The sequence below is a fragment of the Eretmochelys imbricata genome, chromosome 10, assembly GCF_965152235.1.
Source record: "Eretmochelys imbricata isolate rEreImb1 chromosome 10, rEreImb1.hap1, whole genome shotgun sequence".
Taxonomy (NCBI): domain Eukaryota; kingdom Metazoa; phylum Chordata; order Testudines; family Cheloniidae; genus Eretmochelys; species Eretmochelys imbricata.
Genome location: NC_135581.1, coordinates 8699978 through 8720320, shown reverse-complemented (window position 1 = coordinate 8720320; position 20343 = coordinate 8699978).

Below are 20343 nucleotides of genomic sequence, written 5' to 3'. Positions count from 1 at the left end.
AGCTGGAACGAGTGGGAGGAAAGGCCTAAAAACCAACCATTGGCATCACTTCTATAACACCCCCTGTTCTTACATAGTGCTTTTCGTCTGGCACTCTCCCAGCGCTAGGCACAAGAGGTAAGCCTCAGTAGCCTGCCCTTTATAATGCAGTCTAGCGTCTCTGCTTATCCCGATAACTAACCCTGCCTTCATTTTGCTGCAGCCCCTTTCCGTGCATGTCACGTCCTCTCTCTTGCATTCGTGACCGAAGAAAATAACTTCAGCTCGCAAGTGACGATTCTGTTTGCTGTTGATACAAAACCAGTAATTGACTAAAACTGTATCGTTTCTAGTCCGGCCAGGTTTGCAGCCAGCAAAAGGGGGGGAGGGATAGCTCAGTGGTTTGAGCATTGGCCTGCTAAACCCAGGGTTGTGAGTTTAATCCTTGAGGGGGCCATTTAGGGATCTGGGGCAAACATTGGGGATTGGTCCTGCAGCGGTTTGGACTAGATGACCTCCTGAGGTCCCTTCCAACCCTGATATTCTATTCTATGATTTGCAGCAGGTTTGGGGAAACACAAGAGCAGTTTTCTCCATCAAGCTGTCCCCAAGGGCGCTCTGTGCTCTACTCCCACTGAGTGTACGTGTACTTTGCTCCCGCTCATGCTCCCCAAAGGTTGAGGTCTGCTCCACCCCCTCAGTGCATGTGTCCTCTGCCTCTCCCATGCTCCCCAAGTATGCTGTGCACCAGGGCACTCAACCGGTTAATCCCACATTCCTCCGCTCTCCCCAAAGATGCTGATTATGCAGTGTGTGAAGTATCACAGTGGTCCCCTGGGGATGATTATCAGCCTGGTGAGCTACTCATCCCATCCCAATGCCATTAGTTACAAAACAGAGAGAAAGGTTTAAAGCTCTTTTGCTTGAACATGTTAGCTAAACCCTTTAGGGAACGCCTGGTGTGCCAGAGCAGCTAATCTCTGCAAATCACTTTTATTCCATCTTGCTCTGGGTTTTCCTTTTTAATCAACTTAATCTTTATTCATGAGGTGCGCGACTGCGTTAGGAAACAACTGGGTTCCAAGCAGCAGGCTCTGGGAAAGGAAGCGGGGAGAGACTTTGCATTAGCCTCAGCCAAACGCCCAAGGTCCTGAAGAATTTGAGCTCGGTGTGCCAGATCTCACAGCAAGAGGAGGGGCGAAGTGCCTGCTTGCAGGGGGAAAGCGCGAAGTACATGGATGCTGGCTTTGAGCAACGTTATCTGTTGCTATTTTTAACCAGCGAGGTCCACGCACACCTCAGCTTCCTGACAGAGACTGTTAAAAAAATTAGTTGACTTAAAAAAATAATTAAACTACAGGGATCAAAGAAATAACAAGCAGCAAGTGCAAGCGGCACAAAGTGAAGAATAAATGGAGCTCTAAGAAGTCAGCGAGAGAAACAGGGCAGGAGGGAGTATGGCCTAAGAGCTGGAGCACAGGGCTGGGTGCCAGGAGATCTAGGAGCTGTCACTGTGTGGTCTGGAACACCTCAGTGGCCTCCCCCGGTCTGGTCAAACAGAGTTAATCACCTGTCTCAAAGGGACAGCGCGGGGCTAAATTCAGAGAGAAAGTCTCTGTGGGGAAATGCCAATCTCTGACACCGCATGAGACACGGAGGCAGGTTTCAGCTCATCCGGCAAGGCCTTCCTTGGAGACGCACACACAGGAGAGACACGAGCCAGAAGGATCATTTCTAGAGAGCACGTCAGCTGTATGCAGCGACCTGTAAAATGCAAGGACTTGTTCAGTCTCCTCAACAAGCCCCACAGGAGGTGGGAGCAGCTGAAGGAAGAGATCATCCTGCTCTGGGAGCAGGGAGAGCGACCGGGTTGCAGAAGGAGGTTTCAGCCATGCTTTCCTTGAAGGAAGCTGGAGAAAAGACACCCAGGCTGGGGATTAAATCAAACTCCCCGGGGCAAGGACTGTCTTTTTGTTCTGTGTCTGTCCAGTGCCTAGCATAATAAAGTCCTGGTCCCCCACTGCGGCTCTTAGGTACAAGAGTAAATAAATAGCAGGCGTAGTGGATCAGGGCCTGATCCAAAGCCCAATCAGGCCCTGAGATACTCAACACAGGGACTTTACTGGGGCTCATAACTGATCATGGATATTTATAGGCCTTATACAAAGGCAACCAGCAAGTCTCTGCTCAGACAAGGCCCTGGATCAAGGATGCTTGGAATCCCCCCCTCGCTCTGGAGCACACTAGAAAGTGCTGGGACTTGTGTGCTTGAATGCGTAAGTCTCGATTGCTCCGTGATGCACTATCGATGGTGTTTCTGGTGTTGCCCCCGGAGGCCCGGGCAGGGCGCCACATTCCGGGCCATTAGTCCCTGCAGTTTCCCCAGCGGACGCAGCTGCCATTCAGTGTGACGTGGTGGGCTCTCTCACAGCCCCGAAGGAAGGGCTTTTCCCAGCCTGACAGCGATCCAGAGGCAGTGACAAGATTTCAGTTCCCCTGATGACCTAGAATTAATTACTCCGTTATCACAAGGCTGTTGGGTTTTTAAAATTTTTCTTGGCGAACACGCACCATTTCATAGCTACTGGGAGGCTCTTACTCAGCTCAAGGGGGACTCTTCTGTCATTGCTTCCAGCAAACCCCGTTTCGTGCAGAAGGTCTCAGTCTTCCCCTTGTGATCTGATCCACCAGCTAACTGAGACTGGTTGAGGAAGCCTGGCCATTTGCTCTGTGGAGCTGGCTTTATTCACCATATCAAGGCCTTCTGGTCTCTGATTTGATACCATCGTGTAATAAAACATGCAGTAACACACAGATGTGATTTAAAACATGTACTGGCAGCCTGGGGCTATCCACAGTGACTATCAAACAGAGATCCTGGGGTTGCTGCCTACAACCTGGCCTCATTCTCTGTTACAGGTGTTTTAGGAGTTGCACAATGTACCACAAGACAAAAACAAGGTGCCAAGTAACTTGCAGCATCATCCTTGAGACCAGACGACACAGGAGATCAGATGCACCTCTTGGAAAGAGATCTTAGGCAACCTCTCCAGGACCGTGGGATTTAGAGTAGGGGACCCCTCATATGGGACAGGCATTTCAGAACAACCTTTCTACTAAATTTGTGGGGATCTTCCCTGGAAATGGTAACTGGCTTGGGGGGTTCCTTCTTCAGGGTCTTACACAGGCCGATGGGCTTTTGAAGTTAGGGCTGGCTTAAAAACATGGGCACAACACTCCCATGCATGTGGTCTCAGAACCCACTGCGACCCCAGAGTGTCATACAAACTGATGAGAATTGGACCATTTCACCCAGAGAAAGTGGTCCATAAGCCACACGGGCCTTTTATAATCCCTGAGAGAGCAGACTCTGGCATTTAAAAGGGATAGTGCCATGACATAACACCCAAAAGCAACTGCTGCACAGTGTTAACTACCAAGAGGCTCGCTCTGTGTATCTCTTCACCTCTGCTGGGATGGGCCATGCCTACCAGCAGCCAGGTGAACTCAGACTGTTATAATTATGTCTCCCAGTAAACAGACTCATATCTATTCATTGCACAAAGTACCTTGTATAACCCAATGCCCATGGGAGACGCCTGATGGACTCCTCTTGTCCGAGCACACCTCCTAGCCAAACATTGCCGTCCTGGGAGAAGTTACTCCATGATTTAGGAATGAAATACAGTTCTGGACCTCACCATGATAGTCCAGCCCCCTAAAGGTCCTGACTGCCAATCCTCTATTAAAACACACAGGGAAAAGATTATAGAAACCTAGAGGGAGTTGAGATGACAAGCGGACCCCTGGAACTTGTCATCCACAGCATGGCTCCACCGCACAGGGATGCTACAGCCCTGGGCCTAAGCAGGGGCAGGGAAGAAAGGGAGAAAGGATGATCTTGTGTTTCAAGTACCATACAGGGAGTCTGAGGTCTGTTATTGGCCTTGCCACTGACTCATCGGATGGCCGCAGGCAAGTCACTTAAGCCCATCTGTGCCTCATTTACCCCCTCTATAACTCTGCTTCCCTCCATTCCCCCCCTCCCACACAAGGCTAAGCCTCATCCTTGTTTGTAATGTGCAGTTTTAAAACACATTGTGACCCTAACCTTGCAGGACAAGGACTCCATCTGCTACTCTGTGCCCAGCAGAAGTTTCTTGAGATGGAGCCACGTGCGCAGTGAATGCTTGTGGACCCCATCCCACCTGGCAGTGCCCTCCTCATGGCCTGGCTTCTCCATTATCACCCTGCTTAATAATTGAAGCACCATTGTAGAGGCATTAAAGTTTCAGGGGACGACATGTTCTGAATTAGCAGAGAAGGAGCAGGAGCTGGCCTGACACTGCCTCGAATCACAGGCTGTTAAATTCCCCGTGAGAGCAGACCAAAAGCTCCCTTTCTAATCCTTCCTTTTACCCTAGGAGGTTCCAGACTGTTAGCTACTTGGCCGTACCTGGAGGATTCTCGGCTAAGCTTGTCTATAGAGCCTTTGGCATTAACAGAGCAAGTATTTATAGAGCATCTATTAACGTGGCACCTGGGGGCCCTTTCCAAAGAAAGTGGTATTAATCAGAGACTCAAAGAGGGGAGACCGTGTCCTCTTTCCATTAGATCCTCCCACTCCTCATTGCTCCTGCATCTCTGGAACACATTACGCTTCCCTTCCAAGAGGAATGATTCTGTGGCCCCAGGGAGGTAGGTACGATACGGGAAGTCTGTCTGAAACCCTAATCAATGGGCTTTTCTCCCTCTGGCTAATAGCTTTTCTATAGTGCACGTGGCCTGGAAATCAGTACCGGAGCTCTTGCAAGACTGCTCGGTGGCTCGGGGCAAGGGTCACTAAACTCTCGAGAGGTGCACGATGTGTAGATCGCAGCTCTTAGAAGCACCATGGGACTCCCACATGGTGACCTCCAGCCGCTTTGCTCTTCCAGCTGGGTCGGCAAAATTGGACGTGTCTGGTATTTAAGAGCTTTGTGATCCACCCAAGGGGCAGCTGCTAAGAGGTTGTCATCAGCTGAAATAGAGAACCCTGGTCAAGGCAGTCACAAGGCAGGTAGGGGTGGAGAAAGAGCAAGAGGCGCTCAATGGAAGTCAGGGCCTGGCTAGTTCATTTCAGGGGGGCAGGACGACCAAACTCCCGTTCCCATTCTTCCTTGCCCCAAGTGACTGAGCAGACCAAAGCAAGGCCCTAGCATCAGGGATGGGCTGGATGAAAACTTGGGGGATGAGGGATAGGGGGATCCAGAGAGACTGATTCCTTCCTAAGGCAATAAGTCTAACATGCGTAGGAAGAGGTCAGAGGGAGGGAGAGATTTTTAGAGGTAATGCAGCTCTTTTCCTTTGCAAATTCTGGGTCAATAGCATCTGCTGCCCCTCACTGAGCCGTGTGAGGGCGGTGATGGATCTCACTTCCTTAACCCCTCTGTCTCCCCACAAAATGGTTGGCTTCCCAAGGGCATCATCTCTTCCCTCTGAGTCCATGCGGGGGTGGGAATGACAAAGAGGAAGCATGGCTGGGCAGGGTGTGATGGGGTGTCTTGCCGGGGTTCAGCTGTTCCAGGTGCATTGCCCCTGGCAGAGCCTGGTGAAAATCCCCCTGGAAGTTAATGCCAGTGGAGAAATCCCAAGCTGCAGTTTGGAACCTGTCCCTAGGCCCCTTCTCCATAACAAACCGCTCCTGCTTCCAGGCTGGGACCAGCTGATGGGATACAGCCCAAGAGTCGGTGATTAGATTGGCCCTAAGCTGTAAGGTTCAGGGGCATTTGGTTCAGGCCTATTTGTAGTATAGGACAAAGGCCTACTAAAAATCAGCAACTGAACAGCTCCCCAGGCAGAGCACGCCTGCTGCATGGCTGGCTGTACCCTATGCCTCGAAGTACACGGACTTCAAAGGAACATCAGTGGACACCCAGGATAGACAGGTTCCAAGAGACAGCCTACTGCTCCCGTGTACCTCACTTCCACGCCCTGGGCTCTGCCCTTGCATTCTCCCTGCCCACCTGCCTGTGGGTTCAGCCACACACCCCTAGTCACACCCCTTCTATTTCACTGAATGCTTTTCTCCTGTGTTCTCTCCTCTCTGCACCTAAGCTCTAAGAATTATTAACTCTGCAACACCTAACACCCACCAGCACTAGCCTGGGTGCATAGGTCATTTCATCCATCCCTGCAGGTTTTTCTTTTGCTCGTAGCTTCCCTACCTCCCCGGGAATGTCTACATGCATACATAGCTATATTCTTTCATAAGGCTCAGCTGGGGGAACCCCTCCCCTCTCTATGCCCTATCAGGTTTTCACATCAATAAGGCTAATTGTGCCACCAACAGGACATCAGCTGGTGCAAATCAGCACGGTGCTGTTAATTTCAGTGCATCTAGGCTGATTCATGCCAACCAAGGCTCTAGCTCCAGCTTCCTTAATCAGGATTTCAGTACTTCGGGTATGTCTACCCTGTAGCTGAGATCATGCCTCCCAACATGCGTAGACAGACGCCCGCTAGCTCTGCTCCAGCCAGCACATTAAAAATTGCAGTATGGACACTGCAGCATGGACTAGTCACCGAAGCACCAACCCAGGAGGTCGGGCGGGTTTACGTACTCCCAGATTTTGCCCTTTGAATCTCTCCTTTCAGCTAACTTTCCCCTGGCCCGAATTTCTGTTCTCTTTACGCCACACTCAGGAAGAAGGAGTGATTGTGGTTGCCTCAGTTCCCGAGCTTCCCCCTGCTACCGCTGTGCAGTGCTCAGCAAATCGCAGCTCTCTGAAATGGAAAAGCCCCGCAGCAATAGCAGACCTGACCCTGCCCATGCTGAGATACAGGATTGTTTTCTCTAGCGCTTTGACAAGTCCAGCCATGGGGGAATTTGTTTCAGTCTCTCTGGGAGATTATCCCCTCCCCATTGGGACACTTTTCCTGGTGACCAACCTAGCTTTCCAGTGCTTTATAAAGACTGGCTACTTGTTATACACTTTTGGATCACCCTAAGTAGTTCATCTGCCACATTGGCCTCCCCCGTTTTCAGGGGCGAGAGGATGGTGCTGTGATTAAGGCCCATGCTGGGAGTTGGTCCGTCTGGGTTCTCTTCCTGGTGTCGCTACTGATTCCCGGTAGCTTGGCCTATGCTAGCAAAATCACCAGTTTGCAGGTGCTGCTGGTCAGTGGGTGCGGCTGAACATGGTTTCATTGCAAGCGTATCCAAGGACAAAGGGTACTTGGCACCATTTACACCACGGTTAAAACCAGCTGAGATCCCCAGGGCAATCTGAGCCATGATCCTCAGTTAAATGTTCTTGACACGCACCGTCTGTTTATTATTAGAAAATTTATTATTAGAAAATGGCGATGACCTGGAGAGAAGCCGTTTCCAGCAGATCCCAACCCAGGGGACAGAAATCCACACCCAGGTCACTCAGGCTGCCATGGGAACCCTTCGCTTGGCTACTGGGGCTCCCAAAATAAGCTTCTCACCCCAGACCCCAGCCTACTTCAGTTCTCTACCTGCTACTAGCAATGAGCTCCTGGTGAACGAGGGAGGAAGTCCCTGTAGCCCAAGTAAGTCTGAGTGGTCATGCCTCTGGGGAAACTGACCCAGTTCACCTTGACCCAACAGAAAAATCAAAGAACAAATAGTTGAGCATCTGGCTTCCTTTTCTTGACTAATCAGGTGACGACCAGCCACCTGCAGCAAAACGGAAACATTTGCAATCATTTTCTTCAGTGTTAATGCACACGACTGTTGAGAAGGAGACTGGCTCGTTGTCTAAGCACATTAAAACAAAGAGGGTGGGTTGTAAAAGTAACAACCAATTGCGGGTGTGAGGAATGAGCCTCTCAGGGCGGTTCTGATTCTGGAGAAGCCAGAAAGATCCTGTGCAAACATAAAGCAGTGCTTTACCGGCCCGGACATTATTAACTCCCTTTGCTCACTGCATCTTCACTGAAAACAGCCTCTGTGTTTGGAAATGCTGAGGAGTGAGGTCATCTCATAAACAGCGATGGGTGAGGGCTCCAGATTCAATGGGCCTGATTCTGCTCTCAATTGCTGTGGATAAATCGGGAGTCACTGCCTGGAAATCACTAGTGTCAGGAGAGGGGAGACTCAAGGCCAGTGGTTGTGAACATTCGCTGAAGCTGATCTTAATCCATAGTGTCTATGCCCCTCATCACTGGCTAGTCAGGAGCATTTACGTGTTCCCATTTTTGTGTGGGAGAATGGCACGCTTCATCCAGACACCAGTCACTTACAAGAGGCCAGCTAGTCCTGTGGCTAAGGTAGAAGATGACGACTCAGCGGATTGGGGTTCAATTCCTGGCTCTGACACTGACTTGCTGTGTGACCTTGGGCAAGTCATTTCCCCTCTTTTCTCTCATGTCTTGTCTAGTTCGAGGCATTGCCTCTTGCTCGATGTTTGTACAGCACCTAGTACAATGGGCCCCTGATCTCAGCTAGGGCCTCTGGGTGCTGCTAAAATAATAATGGCCGAGCTCTTCAGAAGTGACCAGTGATTTGGGGGGCCTCCTGTTTTGGATGCCCAACTTGAGACCACTGAAAGAGACCTGATCTCTCAGAAATGCTGCTCACCTGCCCTTTGAAAATCAGGCCCTGGAGAGGGTCTAAGATTGGACACCTAAAAACGGAGGCACCCCAAAATGACTAGTCACTTTTGAAAATGTCAGCCAACACGCCCGTCTCGGAGACAGCTGTCTGTCCAGGCAGGGGCAGGGGCGGCAGGTAAGCATATGAGTTTATGCAGAGCTTTCTCACAGACAAGCTGCCAGGGGTATTTTCTAAGAGATCAGCAGGTGGCTGGGAAGCAGGGATCTGGAGGGAGGCCATGGCACTATAGCCCCGTGCTCTCAGCAGTGCACCGTCTGCAGGGGAAACGGCAAGAGCAAACGTTGTTCTTCTGGTACGTGAAATGAATGCTAGTGCAGAGCTGATGGCTCTGGGGGCAGAGGTCTCCTCTAGCCACGGAACAGACACAGCACAGGCTGGGCAGTGCAGACTTCCCACTCATGCTGTTCATAAGGGCCACCATGAGGGTTCCAAGGCTTGCTCACTTGTGCAAAAGTTGCAAGTGTTCCCTTGTTCCCCCACACATGGGTGGTGGTTGTTCTGGGTATGAGACGTTATCTGTGTAGAGAACAACACACATACGCTGGATGTTTCTCGGTTTCTCCCAACGGGGGGAGGGGGGAGAGGGGGGGAGAGGGAACGTATCAAGCGAGCTCTCTTTAGTCCAAGTCTTATTAGTCTTGTAAGCTCCACTCCTGAGCCCATAAATATTGCATGAGCTTTGGTCTTCAGGCATCCCAAAGGCAGATGAGTGCAGACGGGGGCAGTCAGCCAGGACTCAGGGAGATTCCTGATGGAGATTCAGTGGAAATTCCTTCACCTAATGCAGATCCAACCAGTCTGGCTTCCCCATCCTTGTCATTGACTGCGGATGGCCCTACCTGAACATGTACAAAGCAACTAGTTAACTCTGACTCAATCTGCACACTTGGCCCAATTTTCATTTTATACTTAGGCCCCCTTATACCACTCTGGCAGTGTAAATGTGGTCAAACAGCTGGTAGCCCCATTCAGCGTGGGCCCATTGCTCCTGGGAGCCAGCTGCCGTGCCTTCCATGATTGCACGGGACCCAGCTCAGGCCTTTTCTACTCATTAATAAGCAGAGCGAGAGGTTGTTTACCCGTGTTTGCCTCTTTGTAATGAACGGTCCTGCCCCTTTTCATGGCACCTTCTGCTTTGTCTGTGTTCTTTTCAAAAGCCACATACGAAAAAAGTCCCCAGCTCTCTGAATGCAGAGATGTAAATGCTGCAACCCGGGTGCCCGGCTGGCTAGTCCCTCCTGCTCACTGGAGTGACAGCAGGGCTTAATAACTAAAGAGATGCTGGGATTGAAGCAAGGTTTTTACTTTCATAACTGACTCGGCAACCAGAGGTGCCCGGGCTATAGCATGCCGGGGCTCAGCCCTGGCAAGCCCTGGCAGAAATTCAGCACTGAGTGGCCGGCACCCGTTTCCGTCGGCTGGAGCTGCGCTAAGGAAGCAGCCCGTCTCGGTTCTGCTCGCCCAGGTGCTTGCCCCAGATTCAGGCGCATTGTGCTGCTTTTGTTGGAGGAACAGATTTTTCACAGGCTTCTTCCTCGGCAACACTCGCACCCTCGAAACGTGACCCTGTTCCAGCCTGGCAGATTTATTGATGCTACCAGCGCTCATGAGATCCATGGCACTCTGCCAGGGCCATACAGTGGCAGGAGGAGAGACGCAGTCTCTCCTTCCACCGCCTCCTTACAACGTCGCCCCCTCCCCTCCCGGGAGGAGGCATGAAGTGAGTGGCCAGGGACAGACAGCTGGGCCTCGCTGGGTTAGCTTGGGCCACTCTCCCTCCTGCCCCATAGCCTAGCCAGGAGCCACCCTCGAAAATGTGTTAGTAACAGAAACCATTGGAAGCCGTTTCCTTGGCAGTCAGGAGATTGCCGCGGGAGACAGAGCCTATCGGGCTGCAAGCTCCCTGGTTCATGTCTAGCATGCTCTGAAGGCCGTTTGCCAGGCTCAGCCAAGTTCCCAGAGGACCTGGGGCCACCTCAAACAAAAGCCGGTGGCACTGCGTGGCAACCAGGCTGGCATTCTGAATGGCAGCCTCTCTCCGCCCGTGGTGTGTGCCCCTCAGGTCAGGGCTGGGCCATGGAGGTGGGGCAGCGTGAGTAGCTTTTTCTGTCGCTGTCTGTACGGTGCCTGTTCTGGGGATATGCGGCGCCCCAGGACCGTGAGTGAGTCTGGCCCCTTGTGCCCTCCAGTCTCCTGAGGGGGGCAAAACAAGTGTTTCCATGGGGAGGCCCCTTCAGGGCTCCACCCCGCTCTGCAAACAGCAAAGATGCACCTTCCACCAGCACCCTATCGAGGCAGGGTTTGAAAGCAGGTTTCTTGTACCCTGGAAAGTCACAGGTTCTGCTAAACGGCTCTGGGATATCAGCCCCTCAGACGCTGGGTCCAGCCGGCGCTTGGATGGAAAAACTCTGGGTGCATCTGGAAGTGGCGCTGGCAACTCGCTCAGAGCCACCTCCGCCTCGGAGTCATGCCTAGTCTTAGTGCTGGGGAAGGGCCAGACAGAGGATCCTCGGGTCATTTCTTCCCCCTCATCCCTCCACAGAAAAATGGGGCCCAGTGGGGAGGAGCTTCACTGACTCAAGAGGCCAGTGCCAGGCAGACATAAGGAGCGAATCGTCCCAGGTGCTGACCTTAGCCCTGGCTTTGCACTTTGCAGGCCACTCTCTAAAGTACTCTCTGACCCTCCCGGGTGAAGGGCTGTACTGGAAGCCATTGCTTTGTATTCGAGACCCTGTTAGGGGCTCCCTGCTCTGGCTACCCACAGCGAGCATTCGGGCTGCTTTTCCCTTCACTCCCCTGCACTCAGCCTGCCTCTCAAACACAGGAATGTGGCCTTCTCCGGCAGCCATCTCTCTGTTTGTTTCTAGGTCTCTTTTCACTTGCACCCTCCCTGCGCCTGGTCCCCTTTGCCTGATACCAGGTGTTTATCACACCCCGGGAAGTCACTGGGGCGGTTTCCTGGATCATACAAAAAATACACACACATTAGCTGGGCCGAAGGCTGGGGGCACCTGCTGGGACAAACTCCGTCTCCACCTCTCAATCCCAGCAGGGAACCTGTTACTCAAATAAGTCCAGGCTCCAACAGGGTGTTTAAAAGTTTCTGCTTTTGCCCGGCTCCATCCCCCTCCAAAAAAGACCATGAGCCACTCACACTGATATGTTCTTTGAGAGGCAAAGGGGGTGCCCTGTTCTGTGCATGGTTAATCCCCTTTTGGGCACAGTTTATAACTGGCTATCGGCATGCCCCAGGGAGCACTCTGGGAGCAGTGTTACTCATGGGGACAGCTGAGCATGAGCTTGGGGATTTGGATCCAGAGCGGAACTATCCCAGCATTTGCGGTGTTCAGACCCTAGGGCTTGGTTCAGATCCAGCTCTACCGTTTGGGTCTTATTGTCACTACTTCTCTTCCCTTGTTCAGCTCAGGCTAGTTCTAATTCCGCCGGTGGTTGTTATTTGGGGACTTCGGGAATGAGCCAAATTTCCTCCTGCTGTTCAGAAGGATCGAACGAGAGGTCCAGATGTTCAAGGGCTCAGCAGCAGCCACAAGAGGGGCCAGATTTGCACCCGGGCTCAGCTCCCATCTGGGCACCTAAATAAGGGCCAGATTTCCAAAAGCTCCGACTGGGACACTGAGGAGCAGGTGCTGAGCCCTTTGGAGAACCAGGCCCATAATGTCTATCCCAGGAGCCTGGTGCCCTCCATTGGCAACTAGTTTCTGCAGGGCTTTGGTTCTTCAATGCAAAGCCCAGAGGTGGGAACATTGGGTTAGCTAGGAGAACAGACCAGCTATACCTAGGTATTGTGAGTTACATGCCACACTGACCTGGCTATCATTCCACTGTAAAATTATTGCGACTTGATGGGTATTTTCCATCCCCAGTGCCTTGCTTTCCTCCCCTCCGCCCCTCCCCATTCGTCATCTCCTTTCCATTCTTTCCTCTTCTTGGAATGAGGCTCCCTGCTGTCAAAGTGCAATTCCAATCCTGGCCCTTTAAAATTGTTCCGTGTTTTGCAAGGGGTTTCCTGCCTTGTCAGGTCAATTCCATTGACTAGAAATGAGTCCCCAATAAAGGGACACTCCTCTATCTGCAAGACAAGAGGAATTTTATAGGGACAGGTCTGTAGAGTCCGAAAAGCACCTGAAAACGTGGCATAGTGGAGGTTCCATATTGAGTCTCTCTGGACCTGATCCAAAACCCATTGAAGGCAAAGGACAGACTACCATTGACTTCACTGAGTTTCGAATCAGGCCCACTATAAATTCCTCAGCAATCTGTGCAGTTCACAGGTCAGGAGATGATTTTCTAAACACTCTGGCTGCAAACTCCACCTGGGATCTGAGACAGCAAAGGCTATTCAGAGCTTCACTGCCAATTTTGCTGAAGATGCACAAGCCAGAGATAGATTGAGGCCTCGCTGGAGTGGTTCTGCAGGACTAACAGGAGTAACAAAAAAGGCGTTTGCGTCAGTGAAAAGAGCTGACGGGACTTTGGAAAATGCAGGAGCAGATATGTGGCGAGGCAGAAATTGCCATTTCTTAAACTATTACTTTTCTGGTCACAGTAGCACTTTCATTAACAGACCCACTGGAGCTAGCAGCGGGCTGGACACATAGATCTCGTTTCTGGGAATTTCCCAAGCCACATGCCGGTGATCGGAGACACCTCTGATCACAGACACGCCCGCTTTCCTATCAGCCCCTCAAGATGGTAAAAAACCATTGTCGCCAGCTTTGGGTAAAGCAAAACATTAAAAATTGGTGACCAGAGATCACTGTGGGAGAGGCTTGCTTGTATTAACTGAATTCCCACATCCACAGAGCATGGGCCGGACAGAACAGGGTAGCCCAAAGCAGATCCAAAGGCAGGCACTGCACAGGTTGTGAGGACAGAGCCAAAAATGCAAGCCCTGGAGATGATCTCACTCCTTTCTAGGTTGCAAGAGGGACATTTTCAAACGTACCTAGGAGACTTAGAAGCACAAGTCCCACTGAAAGTCCATAGGGATTCTGTTCCTAAATCCCTTAGACACTTCTGAAAATTTCCCCGAGTCTTAGGAACGAATGCATTATTATTAGTTATTTATTATTAGTAGTTGTTATTAGACACACTGTAAGTCCAGTCACTTTACTTTTTCTGAGTTTATCGGTTTGGTTCCACCGAAGTGAGAGCAGTAAGAGTCAGAGACCCAGGGTCACTAGGGCAGGCAGACAGTAAAATGTGGGGGCAAGCGTGAAAACTACTGTCATGGCGGGAACACCAAGGCGCGGCTTCTACTATCAGAGACACTGGTGTAACCCAGCTGAAGCCAGTGGACTGACTCCAGTTTTACATTGGGGTAACAGAGCAGCCGCAGGCTTTCTGGGCCTGGTTCTGATGCCCTTTATTCCATTTGGCAGCTGGGCAGCTCTGGCGATTTCGATGGAATTGTGCCCGCTTTACACCAGTCAGAGCAGCATGAGAATCTCAGGTTAGATGAGAGGGTCTGAAGCAATTCTGTCTTCTCACTTACACGGGGTTTACACCAGGATCAGGCCGTTGATTTCAGTGACGACCCTATGCCAGTGTAACTCAGGAGCGAAGGCAGTCTTTTAATGCCTGCGAGTAACTGCCGGTTCTGTTAACTGCTCCGCTAGCTGTCCAGAAAAGCAGAGGCCTTGCGAACCCTACAGCAGTGCTGCAGATTTCCTCACAAACCGCTCCTCCAGGAATGTTTAGATACCTGCCACGGGGCCTCAGAGACAGGCAGACAGAGGCATTCCTAAGGGAGAGCGAATGGATGTGTGTGGCGGACGTCCTGTGGACATGTGTGTGGTACGGGTGGGCCGGGGTGTGTCTGTGGGTTGGCCGTTATTGCGTGTGAGTGTTTGTATGGCATTATCGGGGCTTGTAAAGGTGTGTACGTGAATACAGCTGTGTGCGATGCTCCATATATCTCTGTGTGTGTTTCCATGTGCCGGTGTGCACGGGGATGGATGTGTTAACACAACGCATGAGTGTGAGTTTGTGGGTGTGAAGCAGAGGGGAACATTGAGAACACTGCTCTCTGGTTCCGGCTGGGCTCTCTGGGGGAACAAGTGAAAACGAGGGAACTTATAGAAATTCAAGGAGACAATTATGGCAGACAGCATTAGGGCTTGTCACTCGTGCTTAGTACCAGTGGGCACAAAGAAGTACCAAGCAGCCAGGGGCGATGGCTGTGCTGGGAGATACAAGTGAGGGCTGGGACTGACTGGATTGTCAGCTGCAGTAACCAGTGAAGGTGGGGCTCCATGTATCAAGATGAAGTGAAGACGGCAGCTGGGGAAGTGGCCAAAGCAACGACAGGAGGATGGGACTGCAGGAAGGGCGGGCTGAGATGCAAAGGGCAAAAGGGCCGTGGGCAAAGGGCCGTCTACCCTTCCAGCGAACTGAGCAGGGGATATTTAACCCTTTCACATGCAGGGGGCAGCCTAGAAATGGGGCGAAGGGGAAAGAAAGTCAACTGAGGTAACCTCTTGGCCCTTTTTGGCTGCTGTGGCCTAGATTTGTCTTGCCCAGCCCAGCGTCGCTAGAGCCCTTTAGTGCAGCTGGCTCAAGGGACGGGCTATGGAGCCTTTCACCTCGATCACTGATGCTACTGGGCAACGGCTACCAAGAGATGCGACGGTCTGACAGCTGCCCAGTGGCCTCTGCAAAATGTACTGGTGGCACCAGTCTAGTCCTCAAGCGTCTACACCACAAAACCAGCCCGAGGATGTCGTGTTAATTGGCACCCACCTTGGCAAGGAAAGGAGTGCGTGGGCGGTAGGCCTGTGCCTCCTGTCTGGGTCTAGCTGAGTGCAGAATCTGGCCTGAAGATTTTGCTTCCCTCTTTCTTCTCTAGAGGCAAAAGTCAAGGGCAGGACCGGTGGAGGTGGGGGTGGGGGGCAGGGGACAGTGTGGATGGACGTTTGCCCTGTCACCTCTTGTGCTGCACTCATTCTGTGCAGGAAGGACTGTACCCACCGGGGCTGCCAGGCTGGCACCTTGCACCAGCTCTTAGTACAGTCCAAGACTACGAGCTGTCTTGATAGGGGTATGGAACAGGATGCTTGAGGCCGGCTCAGGCGTTTGCTACACTAATGCTATTGTACGCTACATGTAAGCTCTACCTGCCCCGTGTCTCTGTACTGTTTAAGAATTAACATGCAGTGCCCTTGGTTGGCAGGTCATACGCCGGGGGTCTCAGAAGGGTGAGAGACCTGACCTGGGGTGAGTTAAGGCAGGGATAAATTCCCCTCTCTTTGTAAAGTCATCCCAGTGGATCTTAGTCATCCAGCTTCCATAGGCCTGCACCTCGCTCACCCCAGTGTCAAGCAGAAGCATCTCCAGGAAACTCAGCGGAGTCACATGGGGATGAAACTGGAGTAAGTGGGCACTGAACTGGACCTGGGTCCCCTGCTTTTGTAGGCCCCGTTCAACTCAGCAGTGTGAGCTTAATGTTCTTTCATTTCTTTTTATTTGGGCCTCTGAACCGAACCATGAGCTTTACACTGCCTTCCCAGTAGCCACGTTCTGCGAGGTATCTGGTGCGCTGGAAAGACAATGATTTGTTGCCTTTCTGTTGCAGAATAATGTTTGTTAGTCTCAATGACTTTACTGCTTGACTAGCTGTCCCGTAGCAGAGCGGATGATTGTGCGATCGCTCAGCACAGTGCGGAGAAGTGAAGTTGATCACTGAAGCTAAATCTTGATCCTGAGCGCCAGGTCTCCAGGGCAGGGGCACTTTAATCTCATTAAACCTGCAGTGGACGAGGAGCTGACTCCATGCCCCGAGCCACCCCGCTTCCTCGCTGACTCCTGCATCGCGCTGCACAGAGGGCTCGAAATAAACTCCGGATGTCAGGATGATAAAGCCGTGGCGGGTTCTCAGGAGGCAGGCTCGGCAGCCAGAGCAGCTCCCGTAATTAATGACATTGCTGAGCACTTCCCAGCCAGGCTATGAATAAAACATTCCAGCCGAGGGACCCAAAGTTTGAAAAATCTCTTCTTTCTGGTAATTATATTTGAAGGAACAATGTGCATTTATTATTTTCTCTTCCCACTTAATCAGGGGAGTGAAATCTGGTCTTGGGTCCTACCCACATCCTTACTGATGGGAGCCGTAGCGTTTGCTCATAGGACCATGTCTTAGCGAGCCAGATCCACAACCTGCTGTGGAGAATTTCAGACAATCCACTCTCTCCCCACTCTCTCGCCTTCCTCCAAGAAAGCACCAGCCTCCTCTACATTTTCACAGGCAGGCAAGGGTGCTTGGAGGGGCTTTACTGCGGTCAATGGATCCTGGTGAAACTCAGATTTCGAGGTGCTTCCTTAGAAACAAACCCACCCAGGCCTGTGTCTCAGATCCTGCTCTGGATGCATCGCCCCTGAATAGTCTCCCTTCACTCCCCACCCAAAATGCATCGGACACACAATAGAATGGGATCCAAGAACAGACTTTGGCCCATGGACTGGTTATTTCCTATCTTCTTCAGGCATCTTCCTCCCAGATTAACATCCCGAAGTCCCAATATGTATAAACGCGGAGGAGCCCACTACTGATTGCAGTTGGGTGGGTACAGCAAAGCCCAAGAACCACATGCACAAGCTGTCCTTATTTTCAGCGTGTCATGGTGCAGCTTTGATGCCCTCTTTCCATCCTGGCCTCATGCCAGTGTAACTCCTCTCTTCACACTGCTTTCAAGCACAAGGGTGATCTGGCCACAGACATGGGCACACAGACCTATTCGTGTGCAGCCCTGCCAAGGAAAGCCAAACAACTCCTATCACTAGTATGGGACTGGCGGGGACAGTAGAGGCAGATTGGTGCCCCTGAGGCTTCCCAAGGCTGCCACTTTTATAAAAAGGAGGAACGTGAAAGACAAGATGAAGAAGTTGGAGCATCCCCTCATTTTCCTTCTATTTCATGTGCGGATTATTTCCTTCCCACACGTTAGCCCATAAGCCTTGGAGGCTACATTTGAAGACCACCCAGAAACTTTAGCTAACGCAGAATTCAGCTGTTTGTTCTGGCAGAGAGCATGTTACAACAGTGCTCCCTGACCTGCACTGGCTTCCGCTTCCCTTCTCAGTGCCATTGCAGGTGACGGCTTTAACAAATAACGCCCTAATCCGTTTTGGCCTTGGGGGTCTCAGAGCCCTTTTCTCTCTGTGGAAAAACTTGACGGTCCCCTGGGTCAATGGGGTCCTCAATTCTGCAAATCGCTTCCATTGTAGTGAAGCCTTTAGCTTCAATTCTTCATAGCTATCAGTGATGGCAGGTAAGGGGGGCAGGTGAAATCATCTCACTGACTCATATGTAATGCTGTAGAAGAAACAGCTGCTTTGAAGCCCCATTTCATTTCTTCCTTCTGAGAAGCTGAAAAATTGGTCATATCAAATGACCTCTTTACAACCACTTTTCCCGTAACATCCAAGACTCCTTGATTGCCCCTGGAATTTTCTCCTCCCTCCACCTAGTTTGGCACGGTCACCATTAAAAAATCAATTGTTTCCTATCTTATATTGTTTCCGACATCTACTTATATGGGGGAAATGAGATGCCACTGTGTGACGTTCGTTGGCAAACGGTGACCACAGGACATGGCATTTCCTTGGTTCCAGCTATGCTTCATCAATAGGCTTCCTTCCACGCTCTCCAAGAGTGAGTTCTGATAGCGCTGAAAGGATGGCCAGGCCCTGTACTGGACAAGGACAGTCATGACCCGGCAACAGAATAATCAGCCACCAACAAATCCAGTGCCTTGCCCGCAGCTCCCCAGTTTGATTCACCAGACTGGATCTCTCTTATAGCAGGACACATGTCAGGTGGTGTCCATGAATCCTCTGCAATTGTTTAGCACATCCACTCTCATTACATGTGCCAAGACATGGAATGTGAGCAGGAGGGCACGTGGATTTTTTCCCTGTTAAATAAATAAAGCTCTAGTAAACCCAACACCTGTTACCTAAAGAACCAGATAGTTCCCTCTCAATAATTAATACTCCCATTGGCTTTGAAAGTAATTTCTCCTGGGATCAGCCCCCACCTACGTCCACCAGCACCACTGAAATTTGCATCTCATGTTACCCAATATGGTCTCTCACCCACAGATGCCCTAAGTTCTTTGATCTTTGATCACCTGGCAGTGTCAACCAGAGCTGGACATGGTCCTGATATTGTGGGTCATTAGTAGCTATAGTGTTCCAAGGATGGTCTTCAGGAGATGGGACAGCACTGGTCAGATAGTCTGGCCCTCGCACCTGTTGTTCTGATGCTCCATTGCTTCCTAAAGCCAAGGAGGGTAATTTTTGGCAGATGCAAAGTACCTTTGGCCAAGGAGCAATGGTGGGTAATAACAACAGGAGCTGGGCTCAGATGTTCACTGATTATTGGCTCCTGGGTTCCTTTGTCTCATTTGCTAAAGTAACGACCATGGTTCACTGCAGTACAATGTACGTTTCAGACCCCATTAGCCTAGACATGGAGATAGAAGAAAAGAATGTAGGTCAGGAGCATCTATACGAAAAGGCAGGTCATGAGCCACCCATGGGTCATGGGAAGGTTCTAGACAGTTTGCAGGGCAGGTGCAGAGAAGACAACAGGCAGGGGAAGAGGGCTAGAGAGCGAGCCTGCCCTACACCCAACCCACAGCGGCGAATCCTGTCCCAAGGGGCTGGGCCCGGCTTCCCACTCCAAGTGTTGCAACCTGGCACATGGGGTCACAGCACCACTCAGGTTTGGCCTAGTCGCCTTCCATCACTGAGGTTGGGCCAAACCTGAGGGGTGCTGCAGCTCCAGGCACCAGGCCATTTGCCTGGAGCGGGGAGCCAGGCTCAGCTCCATAGGCTAGGAGCTGCTGCTGGGTGAGTGTAGGTTGGGCTCATTCTCCAGCACCCACCCCAGGGCCTCCCCTCTGCACCAGGCTGGGATTAGGGTTGTGGTTCCCGGGCAGAGGGTACTGCTGTGGGTGGTCAGTGCCCCCTCGGCAGGGCAAGGAGGAGGAGGCAGCAGTGGAGAGGTGCAGGATGCTGACTTGTGATTTCGGGGCTCCCCACATGAATCTGAATCCTGGGTGAGTTCCAGACAATGACACAACATGGTTGGCGGGTTGTCTTAGTAAAGCATTTGAGAACCATTGCCATAGACAGCAGCTGTTGCGAGGTCACATGAGCCAGTGACTAGGACGCTGGATTCCTGCCCCCTAGGTTTGATTTCTGGCCTTACCACTGACCTGCTGCGTGACCGTGGGCAAGTTTCTCTACCTCTCTGTGCCTTTTGGTTTCGTCTTTCTCTGTTTGCTCTAGTTAGCATGTAAACCCTTTGGTAACATGTGTATTTCACTACGTGTTTGTACAGCACCTTGCACAATGGGGCTGCAATCTTGAGTGGGGCTGCAGGGGCTTCTGTGCTTCAAATAAAAAATAATCTCGAGCGGTCAAGGACAGGGATGAAGAAGGGTCAAAAGGCCGGGTTCTGAGAAGAATTGGGAGGATAAGAGATTAGGATTTAATTGTTGTATTAAAGAAAGTCATAGGCCAGGGAGGAAAAGTGGGTCTTGAAAAGAGAGCCAGGAATTCCTGCACAGCCCGGAGAAGCTGTTTCAGATGGCTGAGGCAGCCCGAGGGACAGGTCTGCTGCTCTTTGTGGAGATGGGTGTGCACTGAGAGGGACAGAAGAAGCTTTGCTGTCCAGAGAGGAGGCACCATTGACTTGGAAGGGCTGCGGTCAGGGT